General features: G+C 44.4%; 1 non-coding gene across 1 annotated transcript; it reads left to right on the top strand.

Moving 5' to 3' along the window:
• Positions 1-210: 210 nt before the first annotated feature.
• On the top strand, positions 211-283 carry trnat-agu (transfer RNA threonine (anticodon AGU)). The gene has a single exon. It is a non-coding gene; the product is annotated as a tRNA-Thr (tRNA).
• The last annotated feature ends 16755 nt before the right edge of the window (positions 284-17038 follow it).

Genomic DNA, 17038 nt, shown 5'->3' on the forward strand with positions numbered 1-17038 from the left:
ATCACTCAGCTAAAAATATAGTCAGTTTTAGCCGAGTGATATTTGATGGAAGTGCAACTGTCTGAGCGGGAGAGCAGGGAGTTAAAATGTGTGGATTGAAATGGACAGAATTTGACATTTGCCAGTTACTTGAAGTGACCAATGCTGACCGTGTACCTGCAGTGTGATTCTGATTAGTATGCATTTATTGCAGGGAAACTGCTAACGATTGGCTCCATAGCTCAGTGGTTAGAGCACTGGTCTAGTAAACCAGGGGTCGTGAGTTCAATTCTCACTGGAGCCTATGTTTTCGTTCAGTTAATGGCCGCAAGTTACACATGGGATGTTCAACCCTCAGTCCAATGCCGCATTGATGTCCAGGGCTGTCACTCTCAACTCACCTCTGGAATTCAGCTCCTTTGTTTGAACCAAGGCTTGTAGTGACGACAGGAGCTGAATGATCCTGGTAAAACGGAAACAGAGTTTTGCTGACGAGGTGTTGCTTGTTAGCAATACTGATGATCCGTTCATCACTTTACTGATGAGTGAGAGAAGATTGATTGGGCAGTAATTGGCTGGGGTGGATTTTTCTTGTTTTTTATATACAGGACTTACCTGGGCAATTTTCCACATTGTTGGGGAGATGCCACTGTTGTAACTGTACGGTAAAAGCTTGGCTAGGGGAGCGGCAAACTCTGGAGCACAAGTCTTCAGCATTATTGCCGGAATGTTATCAGGGCTCATTCCCTTTGCAGTAGCCAATGCCTCCAACCATGGAGTGAATTGAATTGGTTGGAGACTGGCATCTGAGATGCTGGGGACCACTGGAGGAGGCCGAGATGGATCTTCCACTCGGCACTTCTGGCTGAAGATTTCTGCAAATAGTTCAGCCTTATTTTTTCCACTGATGTGCTGGGCTCCACCATCATTGAGGATGGGGATATTTGCGGAGCCTCCTCCTCCAGTGAGTTGTTTAATTGTCCACCACCATTCTCGATCGATGTGGAATGGCTGCAGAGCTTAGGTCTCAACTGTTGGTCGTGGGAGCGCTTAGCTCTGTCTATCATTTGCACGTATAATCCCATGAAATTCTGTTGCAGAATGAACGAGATGCGAATATGTGCACGGTATCAAAATCGAAACGTTCCTTTCCTGTCAGTGCGTCAAGAAATTATCAGCATTTCATTTTTTAAAGTTGAACATTTGATGACGAAGTCAGAGCAAAGATAACATGGCTGTAACATCAAGGTTCTGTAATGTTGAGCAACGAATTGAAATCATACAGATTTTCCCCACTCGCGGAAAAGTTAACGGAACGTTTCTGCCCAGCTCCGAGCCGTGGAACTTCTCGCACGTGAGACGAATGTGATAACCACTACACTACAGCAACACCTGACAGCACCTGGCCACAAATCGGCCGTCTGCAATGTTCAACTGCGCTGTGTTGCTGCAGGTTCCAATGGTTGGACTGAGAGACCATGTCGCTTAATTCGGGAACATAACCGTTACTTTCAATCTCATTGCTCAACTTATCTTGAACTTCAAAATTTAAAAGCATTCGTCTGGCAGATATCTAAGGGAGCAATGATTTCTACCCATTCATTATTTCAACATTCTCATCTTCCTTCGAATAATCTCAACCTATTGTACTCAATAATCGAAGCGAATTCCTGCAGATGCTGGAATCTGAAACCAAAAGAGGAAATGCTGGAAAACCTCACAAGCCCCGGCAGCATCTGTAAGGAGAGAAAAGAGCGGGCGTTTCGTGTCCAGGTGACACTTTATCAAAGCTCATTGTACAATTCTACTCAACATTTGTTTCAATATTTAAAATCAATGTAATATTTAATAGATATGTCTTCATTATGAATTGAATATTTCTGAAATTGAATATCACATAATTGCAAACATAACTGACCAACTGAAGGAATCGAGTCACCGGGTAATGCAGATCACAATTTTGAGATTGACCAGTCAGCTTTTAAACAAAGTCAACTACATTTAAATGGAAGGGATTAAAACATTATCTCTGAGTTACACTTGAGCCTTTTTTATTATGGGCGCGAAAATTCAGGTGCATGAATTCCGGCCATCTATAGGAAAGTCCAGTAGATTGGCGCTGAGTCCCGATTCCCTCATCTGCCTGACTGTTTTTTTCGCCCTATTTCTTTGTTGTGAAGAACGATTTTAAAAACGAATCTTCTGGGAAATGAGCGCCATTTCCTATAGATCACTTACAATATCACCTGTGTCAGTCTTCTGGAGCACACTCCACGATTAGATATGTTTCCGATGGTGATTAACCATGTTAGTCTGCACCTAAAACCCATTAAATTCTGTTGTAGACTGCAAGAGTTGCGAATATGTGCACGGTGTCAAAATCGAAATGTTTCTTTCCTGTCAGTGCGTCATAAAAAGGAATAGCATCTCTTATTTCACAGAAAACTTTTGAGGTCGATGTCAGAGCAATGATATCATGGCTGTAATATCGAAGTTCGGAAAATGTTGAGCAACGAATGAAATCATGCAATTTTCCCTCGCACGCCAAGAGAAAGCTTAATGAATATTCCTGCTCGGTTTCAAACCGGGAACTTTTCCCGTGTTAGGCAAACGTGATAACCACTACACTATAGAAACAGCTGGAAGCACACTGCAGCCAATCTGCTTGTTTGCAATGTTCAACTGCGCTGTGCTGCTGCAGGCTCCAATGGTGAGACGGAGAGCCCATGCCACTTTATTCAGGAAGATAACCGTTACTTTCAATCTGATTGCTCAACGTATCTTGAACATCAAAATTTAAAAGCCTTCTTCAGGCAAATATCTAAGGGAGCAATGATTTCTGGCCATTCATTAATGCATCATTTTCATCTTCCTTCGAATAATCTCACCCAATTGTACTCAATAATAAAAATACATTACTGTGGATGCCGGAATCGGAAACAAGAAGAGAAAATGCTGGAAAATCTCGCAATGTCTGAAAGCACCTGTAAGGAATGAAAAGGGCTGACGTTTTGAGTCCAGATGACACTGTGTCAACGCTCATTGAGCAATTGTACTCAGTATTAGTCTCATTATTCAAAATTTAGTACCAATGCATTATTTAACACATATGACTTTATTATGAATTGAATATTTCTGGAATTGAATATCACAGAATTGCAAACGTAACTGACCGACAGAAGGAATCGAGTGAACGGATAATCCAGATCGCAATTTTGAGATTGACTGTAGCCAGCTTTTAAACAAAGTCAACTACATTTAAATGGAAGAGATTCAAGAATTATCTGTCCGTGACACTTGGGCCTTTTTTAACATGGGCGTGAAACATTGAGGGATGAGGGGTGTTGATTATGAGGAGAGACTGAGCAGATTGGGTTTGTACTCGTTGGAATTTAGAAGGCTGAGGGGGGATCTTATAGAGACCTATAAGATAATGAAGGGGCTGGATAGGGTAGAGGTGGAGAGATTCTTTCCACTGAGAAAGCAAACTAGAACTAGAGGGCACAGCCTCAAAATAAAGGGGGGTCAGTTAAGGACAGAGTTGAGGAGGAACTTCTTCTCTCAGAGGGTGGTGAATCTCTGGAATTCTCTGCTCACTGAAGTGGTGGAGGCTACCTCGTTGAATACGTTTAAATCACGGATAGATGGATTCCTGATCGGTAAGGGAATTAGTGGTTATAGGGATCAGGCGAGTAAGTGGAACTGATCCACTTCAGATCAACCATGATCTTATTGCATGGCGGGGCAGGCTCGAGGGGCGAGATGGCCTACTCCTGCTCCTATTTCTTATGTTCTTATGTTCTGTGAAATGTGCGCTATTTCCTCCAGTTCACTTACAGTATATATTGTATCTGTCTTTTTGAGCACACACTGCTGTCAGATATTTCAGATGGTGATTAACCATATTAGTCTGCACCTATAAACCCATTAAATTCTGTTGTAGATTGAACGAGATGCAGATATGTGCTCGGTGTCAAAATCAGAACGTTTCTTTCCTGTCAGTGCATCGAAAAAAAGCGCAGCATCTCTTATTTTACAGAAAACATTTGAGGCTGATGTCAGACGAATGATAACGTGACTGCAATATCAAGGTTCGGTTAATGTTGAGCAACAAACTGAAAACAAGCAATTTTCCCTTTCCCGACTTGAGAAAGCTTAACGAACGTTTCTGCCCCGTTTCGAACCGGAAACCTTTTGCATGTTAGGCGAATGTGATGACCACTACATTCAGAAACAGCTGCAAATACGCGACAGCAAAACTGCTTGTCTGCAATGTTCAACTGCGCTGTGTTGCTGCAGGTTCCGATGGTCAGACTGTGAGCCAATGTCACTTAACTCAGGAAGATGACCGTTACTTTCAATCTGATTGCAAGCCTTATCTTGAACATCAAAATTTAAAAGCGTTCGTCTCGCAAATATCTAAGGCAGCAATGATTTCTGCCCATTCATTAATGCATCATTTTCAACTTTCTTTGAATAATCGCAACCAATTGTATTCAGTCATAAAAGCCAATCACTGCGGATGAGGAAAGAGAAGATGCTGGAAAGTCTCACAATGTCTGTAAGGAGTGAAACGGGCTGACGTTTCGAGTCCAGATGACACTTTGCCAAAGTTCATTCAGCTTTTATACGCAGTATTTGTTTCAATATTTAGCATCAATGCAATATCTAACACACATGTCTTCAGTATGAATTGAATATCGCTGGAATTGTATATCACAGAATTGCAAACATAACTGACCAACAAAAGGAATCGAGTCACTAGGTAATACAGATCGCAATTTTGAGATTGATCGTAGTCAGTTTTTAAACAAAATCAACTACATTTCAGTGGAATTGTTTCACTTGAGCCTTTTTTATTATGGGCGTGAAACATCAAGCGCATAAATTCCGGCCGTTTATAGGAATGTCCAGTAGATCCGCACTGAGTCTCGATTCCCTCATCTGTCTGAGTGTTTTTTTTTTCCTATTTCTTTGTTGTGAAGACCGATTTTAAAAAAGAATCCTCTGGGAAATGAGCGCCATTTCCTATAGATCACTTACAATATCACTTGTGTCAGTCTTCTATTAGAAACGTTTCACATGGTGATTAACTATGTCAGTCTGCACCTATAATTCCATTAAAATCGGTTGTGGACTGAACGAGATGCGAATATGTGCATGGTATCAAAATCGAAACGTCCCTTTTCTGTCAGTGCGTCAAGAAACTATCAGCATTTATTTTTTTAAATTAAACATTTGGCGACGAAGTCAGAGCAAAGATAATATGGCTGCAACATCCAGATGCGGCAATGTTGAGCAACGAATTGAAATCATATAGATTTTCCCCACTCGACATGAAAATTTTTTACGGAATGTTTTTGCCCGCGTTTAAACACGGGTCCTTTCACATATGAGGCAAACGTGACAACCACTACACTACAGAAACAGCTGACAGCGCAGCACAACCAATCGACCTGTCTACAGGTTCCAATGGTTGGACTGAGAGCCCATGTCATATAGCCATAGAGTCATCGAAGTTTACAGCATGGAAACAGACCCTTCGGCCCAAATTGTCCATGCCGCCCTTTTTTTTTAAACCCCGAAGCTAATCCCAATTGCCCGCATTTGGCCCATATCCGTCTATACCCATCTTACCCATGTAACTATTTAAATGCTTTTTAAAAGAAACAGTTGTACCCGCCTCTACAATTACCTCTGGCAGCTTGTTCCAGACACTCACCACCCTCTGTGTGAAGAAAATGCCCCTCTGGACACTTTTGTATCTCTCCCCTCTCACCTTAAATCTATGCCGTCTAGTTTTAGACCCCCCTACCTTTGGGAAAATATATTGACTATCTACCTTGTCGATGCCCCTCATTATTTTATAGATCTCGATAAGCCTCCTACGCTCCAGAGAAAAAAGCCCCAGTCTATTCAGCCTCTCCTTATAACTCAATCCATCAAGTCCCGGTAGCATTCTAGTATTTTTTTTCTGCACTCTTTCTAGTTTAGTAATATTCTGTCTACAACGCCGGCATCTCGACATTACAATAGGGTGACCAGAATTGCACACAGTATTCCAAGTGTGGCCATACCAATGTCTTGTACAACATTAACAAGACGTCCCAACTCCTGTATTCAATGTTCTGACCGATGAAATCAAGCTTGCCGAATGCCTTCTTCACCACTCTGTCCACCTGTGACTCCACTTTCAAGGAGCTATGAACATGTACCCCTAGATCTGTTTGTTCTGTAACTCTCCCCAACGCCCGACCATTAACTGAGTAAGTCCTGCCCTGGTACAATCTACCAAAATGCATCGCTGGTCACAGGCCTCCAGTTTGAAAAACAACTCTCTAGAACAACCTTCTGTCAAGAAGCCAATTTTGTATCCATTTAGACCAGATTTAACTTTGTGCAACAACCTACCATGCGGTACCTTGTCAAAGGTCTTGCTGAAGTCCATGTAGACAACATCAACTGCACTGCCCTCATGTACCTTCTTGGTTACCCCTTCAAAAAACTCAATTAAATTGGTGAGACATGATTTTCCAATCACAAAGCCATGCTGAATGTCCCTATGCAATCCTTGCATCTCTAAATGCCTGTAGATCCTATCTCTCGAAATACCTTCCAACAATTTACCCACCACAGGTATGAGGCTCACTGGCCTGTAGTGCCCAGGCTTTTCCCTGCAGTCCTTCTTAAACAAAGGCACAACATTTGCCACTCTCCAATGTTCAGGCACCTCACCCGTGACTATCCATGATTCAAATGTATCGGCTCGGAAACCCGCAATTTCCTCCCTAAACTCCCAGAACCTCCTGGGATATACCTCATCAGGTCCCGCAGATTTATCTACCTCGATGCGCTTTAAGACTTAATTCGGGAAGATAACCGTTACTTTTAATCTGATTGCTCAACTTACCTTCAACTTCAAAAGTTAAAAGCGTTCGTCTGGCAAATATCTAAGTGAGCATTTCTGCCCATTCATTATTTCATCATTCTCATCTTCCTTCGAATAATCTCAACCAATTGTACTCAGTAATAACAGCAAATTACTGCGGATGCTGGAATCGGAAACCAAAAGGGAAAAATCTGGCAAATCTCACAAGGACGGCAGAATCTATAAGGAGTGAAAAGAGCTGACGTTTCGAGTCAAGATGACATTTTGTCAAAGCTCATTGTACAATTTTACTAAGTATTTGTTTCAATATTTAGTATCAATGCATTATTTAACACATATGTCTTCATTATGAATTGAATATCTTTGGAATTGAACATCACTGAACTGCAAACAGAACTGACCAACAAAATGAATCGAGTCACCGGGTTAAACAGATCACAATTTTAAGATTGAACATAGACAGCTTTTTTAAAAAGTCATTTGGATCTAAATGGAAGAGATTTAAGAATTATCTGCGAGTGACCCTTGAGCCTTTTTTTATTATGGGCGTGAAACATTCAGGCGCATAAATTCCGTCCCTTTACAGGAAAGGCCAGTTGATCCGCACTGTGTCTCGATCTCCTCAAGTGTCTGAGTGTGTTCTTCCTGTTTCTTTGTGATGTAAAACGATTTAAAAAAAGATTTTCTGTGAAATATGGGCCCTTTTCTCGAGTTCATTTACAGTATCACTTGTGTCTGTCTTTTGGAGCACACACTGCTATCAGATATTTCAGACAGTGATTAACCATATTAGTCTGCACCTATAAACCCATTAAATTTTGTTGTCGACTGAACGAGATGCCAATCTGTGCTCGGTGTCGAACTCGAACTTTCCTGTCAGTGCGTGAAAAAGCAATAGCATTTCTTATTTCACAGAAAGCATTTGAGGGTGATGCCAGAGCAATATTCACATGCCTTTAACATCGAGGCTCGGATAACTTTGAGCAACAAACTGAAATCAAGCAAATTTCCTTTACCCGACATGAGAAATGAATAAATCAGTTTCGAACCGGGCAACTTTCGCGTGTTAGGCAAACACGAAAACCACCACACTTTAGAGACAGCTGGAAGCAAGCTACACCAGATCTGCCTGTCTGCAATGTTCAACTGTGCTTTGTTTCTGCAGGTTGCAATGTTTGGACTGAGAGCCCATGTGACTTAATTCAGGAAGATAACCGTTGCTTTCAAACTGACTACTCAACTTATCTTGAACATCAAAGTTTAAAAGCTTTCGTCTGGCAAATATTTAATGGAGCATTGATTTCTGCTCATTCATTAATGCATCATTCTCATCTTCCTTCGAATAGTCTCAACCAATTGTACTCAGCAACAAAGCAAATTACTGCGGATACCGGAATGGCAAACCAAACAACAAAATGCGGGAAAATCTCACGTCCTGTGGATTACAGGATCCACCCTGTGGATTACAGGGGCAAAGGTAGGGTTCTGAAGACTGTGGAGGAACAGAGAGATCTTGGGGTCCATATCCACAGATCTCTAAAGGTTGCCACTCAAGTGGATAGAGCTGTGAAGAAGGCATATAGTGTGTTAGCTTTTATTCACAGGGGGTTGGAGTTTAAGAGGCGTAGGGTTATGCTACAACTGTACAGGACCTTGGTGAGACCACATTTGAAATATTGTGTGCAGTTCTGGTCACCTCACTATAAGAAGGATGTGGAAGCGCTGGAAAGAGTGCAGAGGAGATTTACCAGGATGCTGCCTGGTTTGGAGGGTAGGTCTTATGAGGAAAGGTTGAGGGAGCTAGGGCTGTTCTCTCTGGAGCGGAGGAGGCTGAGGGGAGACTTAATCGAGGTTTATAAAATGATGAAGGGGATAGATAGAGTGAATGTTCAAAGACTATTACAAGTCTATTACAAGGGGGCATAACTATAGGGTTCGTGGTGGGAGATATAGGAAGGATATCAGAGGTAGGTACTTTACGCAGAGAGTGGTTGGGGTGTGGAATGGACTGCCTGCAGTGATAGTGGAGTCAGACACTTTAGGAACATTCAAGCGGTTATTGGATAGGCACATGGAGCACACCAGGATGATAGGGAGTGGGATAGCTTGATCTTGGTTTCAGATAAAGCTCGGCACAACATCGTGGGCCGAAGGGCCTGTTCGGTGCTGTACTGTTCTATGTTCTATGTCTGACAGCACCTGTAAGGAGAGAAAGGAGCTGACGTTTCGAGTCCAGATGACACTTTAACAGCGTTCATTGTGCAATTGTACTCAGTATTTGTTTCAATATTTAGTCTCAATGCATGATTTAACACTTATGTATTCATTGAATTGAATGTCCCTGAAATTGAATATCATAGAATTGCAAATATAACGGACCAACAGGAATCGAGTCACCGGGTAATATAGATCACAATTTTGAGATTGACCATAGCGAACTACATTTAAACAAAGTGAACTACATTTAAATGGACGAGATTGAAGAATTATCTGTTATTGACACTTGAGTCATTTTAATTCTGGGCGTGAAACTTTCAGGCGGATAAATTCCGGTCATTTAAATGAAAGTCCAGTAGATCCGCACTGAGTCTCGATTTCCTCATCTGAGTGTGTTTTCCCCCTATTTCTTTGTTTTGAAGAATAATTTAATAAATATTCTTCTGGGAAATGTGCGCCATTCACTTGCCGTTCACTTACCGTATCACTTGTGTCAGTCCCCTAGAGCACATACTACCATTCGAAAAGTTCCAGATGGTGATTAGCTACGTTAATCTGCACCTATACACTCTTTAAATTCTGTTGCAGACTGAACGTGATGCGAATATGTGCACAGTTCAAAATCGAAATGTTTCTTTCCTGTCAGTTCGTCAAAAAGCTATCAACATTCTTATTTTACAGGAATAATTTGAGGCCGAGGTCAGCGCAAAGATCATCTGGCTGGAACATCAAGATTCGGATAATGTTCAGCAACGAAGGTCTAATACAGATAGGAAATATACAGTAAATGGCAGCACCCTTAAGAGTATTGATAGGCAAAGGGATCTTGGTGTACAGGTACATAGGTCACTGAAAGTGGCAATGTAAGTGGAGAAGGTTGTCAAGAATGCATACGGCATGCTTGCCTTCATCGGCCGGGGCATTGAGTTTAAAATTTGGCAAGTCATATTGCAGCATTATAGAACCTTAGTTAGAACATAGAACAAAGAACATTACAGCGCAGTACAGGCTCTTCGGCCCTCGATGTTGCGCCGACCAGTGGAACCAATCTAAAGCCCCTCTAATCTACAATATTCCAATGTCATCCATATGTTTAAGACCATAAGACCGTAAGACATAGGAGCGGAAGTAAGGCCATTCGGCCCATCGAGTCCACTCCACCATTCAATCATGGTTGATTTCAACTCCATTTACCCGCTCTCTCCCCATAGCCCTTAATTCCTCGAGAAATCAAGAATTTATCAATTTCTGTCTTGAAGACGCTCAACGTCTCGGCCTCCACAGCCCTCTGTGGCAATGAATTCCACAGACCTACCACTCTCTGGCTGAAGAAATTTCTCCTCATCTCTGTTCTAAAGTGACTCCCTTTTATTCTAAGGCTGTGCCCCCGCGTCCTAGTCTCCCCTGCTAATGGAAACAACTTCCCTACATCCATCCTATCTAAGCCGTTCATGATCTTGTAAGTTTCTATTAGATCTCCCCTCAACCTCCTAAACTCCAATGAATATAATCCCACGATCCTCAGACGTTCATCGTATGTCAGGCCTACCATTCCTGGGATCATCCGTGTGAATCTCCGCTGGACCCGCTCCAGTGCCAGTATGTCCTTCCTGAGGTGTGGGGCCCAAAATTGCTCACAGTACTCCAAATGGGGCCTAACCAGTGCTTTATAAAGCCTCAGAAGTACATCCCTGCTTTTGTATTCCAAGCCTCTTGAGATAAATGATAACATTACATTTGCTTTCTTAATTACGGACTCAACCTGCAAGTTTACCTTTAGAGAATCCTGGACTAGTACTCCCAAGTCCCTTTGCACTTTAGCATTATGAATTTTGTCACCGTTTAGAAAATAGTCCATGCCTCTATTCTTTTTTCCAAAGTGCAAGACCTCGCACTTGCCCACGTTGAATTTCATCAGCCACTTCTTGGACCACTCTCCTAAACTGTCTAAATCTTTCTGCAGCCTCCCCACCTCCTCAATACTACCTGCCCCTCCACCTATCTTTGTATCATCGGCAAACTTGGCCAGAATGCCCCCAGCCCCGTCATCTAGATCGTCGTTAATATATAAAGAGAACAGCTGTGGCCCCAACACTGAACCCTGCGGGACACCACTTGTCACCGGTTGCCATTCTGAGAAAGAACCTGTTATCCCAACTCTCTGCCTTCTGTCTGACAGCCAATCGTCAATCCATGTTAGTACCTTGCCTCGAATACCATGGGCCCTTATTTTACTCAGCAGTCTCCCGTGAGGCACCTTGTCAAAGGCCTTTTGGAAGTCAAGATAGATAACATCCACTGGCTCTCCTTGGTCTAACCTATTTGTTATCTCTTCAAAGAACTCTAACAGGTTTGTCAGGCACGATCTCCCCTTACTAAATCCATGCTGACTTGTCCTAATCCGACCCTGCACTTCCAAGAATTTAGAAATCTCATCCTTAACGATGGATTCTAGAATTTTGCCAACAACTGAGGTTAGGCTAATTGGCCTATAATTTTCCATCTTTTTTCTTGTTCCCTTCTTGAACAGTGGGGTTACAACAGCGATTTTCCAATCCTCTGGGACTTTCCCTGACTCCAGTGACTTTTGAAAGATCATAACTAACGCCTCCACTATTTCTTCAGCAATCTCCTTTAGAACTCTAGGATGGAGCCCTAATAACCATTTGAATGCTCTTAATGTTGACGAGTCCACTACTGCTGCAGGCAGGGCATTCCACGCCATTACCACTCTCTGAGTAAAGAACCTACCTGTAACATCTGTCTTATATCTCTCACCCTTCAATTTAAAGCTATGTCCCCTCGTGCAAGCCATCGTGGTCCGAGGAAAAAGGCTCTCACTATCCACCCTACCTAATCCTCTGATCATCTATTATGCCTCTATTAAGTCACCTCTTAACCTTCTCTCTAACGAAAACAACCTCAAGCCCCTCAGCCTTTCCTCATACGATTTTCCCACCATACCAGGCAACATCCTGGTAAATCTCCTCTGCACCCTTTCCAACACTTCCACATCTTTCCTATAATACGGCGACCAAAACTGTACGCAATACTCCAAATGCGGCCACACCAGAGTTTTGTACAGTTGCAGCATGACCTCCTGGCTCCGAAACTCAATCCCTCTACCAATAAAAGCTGACACACCGTACGCCTTCTTAACAACCCTATCAACCTGGGTGCCAACTTTCAGGGATCTATGCACATGGACACCTCTGTTCATCCACACTACCAAGTATCTAACCATTAGCCCAGTACTCTGTATTCCTGTTGGGCCACACTTGGAATGTAGTGTTCAATTCTGGTCGCCACACTACCAGAAGGATGTGGAGGCTTTGGCGAGGGTACAGAAAAGATTTCCCAGGATGTTGCCTGGTATGGAGGACATTAGCTATGAGGAGAGGTTGGAGAAACTTGGTTTGTTCTCACTGGAGTTTGAGGGGAGACCTGATAGAAGTCTACATGATTGTGAGAGGCATGGAGAGAGTGGATAGTCAGAAGCTTTTTCCCATGGTGGAAGAGTCAATTACTAGGGGACATCTGTTTAAGGTGCGAGGGGCAATGTTTAAATGAGATGTACGAGGCAGATTTTTTACACAGAGAGTAGTGGGTGCCTGGAACTCGTTGCCGGGGGAGGTAGTGGAAGCGGATATAGTCGTGACTTCTAAGGGGCGTCTTGACAAGTACATGAATAGGATGGGAATAGAGGGTTATGATCCCCGGAAGGGTAGGGTGTTTTAATGAACTCGGGCAGGATGGTCGGTGCAGGCTTGGAGGGCCGAAGGGCTGTTCCTGTGCTGTAATTTTCTTAGTTCTTTGTACTGAAATCATACAGATTTCCACACCCTGAATTAGAAAACTTAATGAATATTTCTGCCCGGTTTTGAACTGGGAACTTTGCGCGTGTGAGGTGAACGTGATAACCACTACACTACAGAAACGGGTGACAGAAATGACAGCAAATCCGCCTCTCTGCAATGTTCAATTGTGCTGTCTAAGGAAGCACTGATTTGTGCTCAAACATTAATGCTTCATTCTTACCTTCCTGCGAATAATTTCAACCAAATATACTCAATATTTGTTTCATAGAATCATAGAATCAGTGCAGAAAAGGCCAATCGGCCCAACGAATCAGCAGCGACGCCAAAGTATCGTATCCAGGCCATTTCCCCCGTTTTCCCCACAACGCTACTCCTTTCCCATGGCTAATCTATGTAACCAAGGGGCAATGTAGCATGCCCAATCCACCTTGGATCTTCATTCAATCTTCAATATCAACAGAGTTATTTAATATATATGTCCAAATTCTGAATTTAACATCTCTGGAATATACAATCGGTCTGACTGCATTGTTCAGCTCCGCTCTTTTGCTGCAGATTCGAATGGTTGGACTGAGAGTCCATGTACCTCAGTGCAAGAAGACAACCGCTCCTTTCAACGTGATGTCTCAACTTGTCTCGAATTTCAAAATTTAAAAGCGTTCTTCGGACAAATGTCAAAGGGAGCAAAGATTTCTGCTCAATCATGAATGCATCATTCTCATATTAAGAAGTTTAACAACACCAGGTTAAAGTCCAACAGGTTTATTTGGTAGCAAAAGCCACACAAGCTTTCGGAGCTCTTAGCCCCTTCTTCAGGTGAGTGGGAATTCTGTTCACAAACAGAGCTTATAAAGACACAGACTCAATTTACATGAATAATGGTTGGAATGCGAATACTTACAACTAAATCAAGTCTTTACGAAACGAAACAATGTGAGTGGAGAGAGCATCAAGACAGGCTAAAAAGATGTGTATTGTCTCCAGACAAGACAGCCAGTGAAACTCTGCAGGTCCACGCAACTGTGGGAGTTACAAACAGTGTGACATGAACCCAATATCCCGGTTGAGGCCGTCCTCGTGTGTGCGGGACTTGGCTATCAGTTTCTGCTCAGCGACTCTGTGCCGTCGTGTGTCGCGAAGGCCGCCTTGGAGAACGCTGACCCGAATATCAGAGGCCGAATGCCCGTGACCGCTGAAGTGCTCCCCAACCGGAAGAGAACAGTCTTGCCTGGTGATTGTCGAGCGGTGTTCATTCATCCGTTGTCGCAGCGTCTGCATAGTTTCCCCAATGTACCATGCCTCGGGACATCCTTTCTTGCAGCGTATCAGGTAGACAACGTTGGCCGAATTGCAAGAGTATGTACCGTGTACCTGGTGGATGGTGTTCTCACGTGAGATGATGGCATCTGTGTCGATGATCCGGCACGTCTTGCAGAGGTTGCTGTGGCAGGGTTGTGTGGTGTCATGGTCACTGTTCTCCTGAAGGCTGGGTAGTTTGCTGCGGACAATGGTCTGTTTGAGGTTGTGTGGTTGTTTGAAGGCAAGAAGTGGGGGTGTGGGGTTGGCCTTGGCGAGATGTTCGTCTTCATCAATGACATGTTGAAGGCTCCGGAGGAGATGCCGTAGCTTCTCCGCTCCGGGGAAGTACTGGACAACGGAGGGTACTCTGTCCACTGTGTCCCGTGTTTGTCTTCTGAGGAGGTCGGTGCGGTTTTTCGCTGTGGCGCGTTGGAACTGTTGATCAATGAGTCGAGCGCCATATCCTGTTCTTATGAGGGCATCTTTCAGCGTCTGGAGGTGTCTGTTGCGATCCTCCTCATCCGAGCAGATCCTGTGTATACGGAGGGCTTGTCCGTAGGGGATGGCTTCTTTAACGTGTTTAGGGTGGAAGCTGGAGAAGTGGAGCATCGTGAGGTTATCCGTGGGCTTGCGGTACAGTGAGGTGCTGAGGTGACCGTCCTTAATGGAGATGCGTGTGTCCAAGAATGCAACCGATTCCAGAGAGTAGTCTATGGTGAGCTTGACGGTGGGATGGAACTTGTTGATGTCATCATAGAGTTGTTTCAGTGATTGTTCACCATGAGTCCAAAGGAAGAAAATGTCATCGATGTATCTAGTGTATAGCATCGGTTGAAGGTCCCGTGCGGTGAAGAAGTCTTGTTCGAACCTGTGCATGAAGGTGTTGGCATATTGAGGTGCGAATTTGGTCCCCATGGCTGTTCCGTGTGTCTGGATGAAGAACTGGTTGTTGAAGGTGAAGATATTGTGGTCCAGGATGAAGCGGATGAGATGTAAAACTGCATCTGGAAACTGGCAGTTGTTGGCGATGAGCACTGAGGCCGTTGCAGCAATGCCATCGTCATGGGGGATGCTGGTGTAGAGTGCCGAGACATCCATTGTGACGAGGAGCGCTCCTGGTTCAACTGCTCCATGTGTGCCGAGTTTCTGTAGGAAGTCCGTCGTGTCGCGACAAAAGCTGGGGGTTCTTTGTACAATGGGTTTCAGGATGCCCTCGACATAGCCGGAGAGGTTCTCGCACAGGGTCCCATTGCCCGATACGATGGGACGGCCGGGTGTGTTCGCCTTGTGTATCTGCGGGAGGCAGTAGAGATCTCCAACGCGGGGAGTACGTGGGATGAGAGCACGGAGGGTTTTCTGAAGGTCCGGATCAAAGGTCTTGATCAGAGTGTTGAGTTGACGGGTGTGTTCTTTGGTCGGATCTGCAGGTAACTGTCTCGTTGTTGAGTTGTCGGTACACTTCTTTGCAGTAATCCGTTCTGTTCAGTATGACGATGGCCCCTCCTTTGTCTGCTGGTTTGATGACAATGTTGCGGTTGGTCTTGAGAGCGTGGATGGCGTTACGTTGTGCTTGGGTGATCTTCGGGGCTGTCTTGTGAGTGCGGCTGATGAATTTGGTGTTGACGCACCTCCTGACGGCTTGGGCATACATGTCAAGTCGAGGGCAGCGGCCTTCCGGAGGAGTCCAATTCGACTCTTTCCTCTTCGGATGCACTGCGGATCTCTCTGTCAGCTGTTCCGGTTCATTGGCTGTCTCATTGTGTTCGCTGTTGGCCTCTTGGGGTTTGTGGAAGAACTCCCTCAGCCTCATTCGCCTGATGCTGAAAGATGCCCTCATAAGAACAGGATATGGCGCTAGACTCATTGATCAACAGTTCCAACGCGCCACAGCGAAAAACCGCACCGACCTCCTCAGAAGACAAACACGGGACACAGTGGACAGAGTACCCTTCGTTGTCCAGGACTTCCCCGGAGCGGAGAAGCTACGGCATCTCCTCCGGAGTCTTCAACATGTCATTGATGAAGATGAACATCTCGCCAAGGCCATCCCCACACCCCCACTTCTTGCCTTCAAACAACCACACAACCTCAAACAGACCATTGTCCGCAGCAAACTACCCAGCCTTCAGGAGAACAGTGACCATGACACCACACAACCCTGCCACAGCAACCTCTGCAAGACGTGCCGGATCATCGACACAGATGCCATCATCTCACGTGAGAACACCATCCACCACGGTACATACTCTTGCAATTCGGCCAACGTTGTCTACCTGATACGCTGCAAGAAAGGATGTCCCGAGGCATGGTACATTGGGGAAACTATGCAGACGCTGCGACAACGGATGAATGAACACCGCTCGACAATCACCAGGCAAGACTGTTCTCTTCCTGTTGGGGAGCACTTCAGCGGTCACAGGCATTCGGCCTCTGATATTCGGGTAAGCATTCTCCAAGGCGGCCTTCGCGACACACGACAGCGCAGAGTCGCTGAGCAGAAACTGATAGCCAAGTTCCGCACACACGAGGACGGCCTCAACCGGGATATTGGGTTCATGTCACACTATTTGTAACTCCCACAGTTGCGTGGACCTGCAGAGTTTCACTGGCTGTCTTGTCTGGAGACAATACACATCTTTTTAGCCTGTCTTGATGCTCTCTCCACTCACATTGTTTCGTTTCGTAAAGACTTGATTAGTTGTAAGTATTCGCATTCCAACCATTATTCATGTAAATTGAGTCTGTGTCTTTATAAGCTCTGTTTGTGAACAGAATTCCCACTCGCCTGAAGAAGGGACTTAGAGCTCCGAAAGCTTGTGTGGCTTTTGCTACCAAA

This window comes from Mustelus asterias, chromosome 30 (assembly GCF_964213995.1).
Source record: "Mustelus asterias chromosome 30, sMusAst1.hap1.1, whole genome shotgun sequence".
In the NCBI taxonomy this organism is placed as follows: Eukaryota; Metazoa; Chordata; class Chondrichthyes; order Carcharhiniformes; family Triakidae; genus Mustelus; species Mustelus asterias.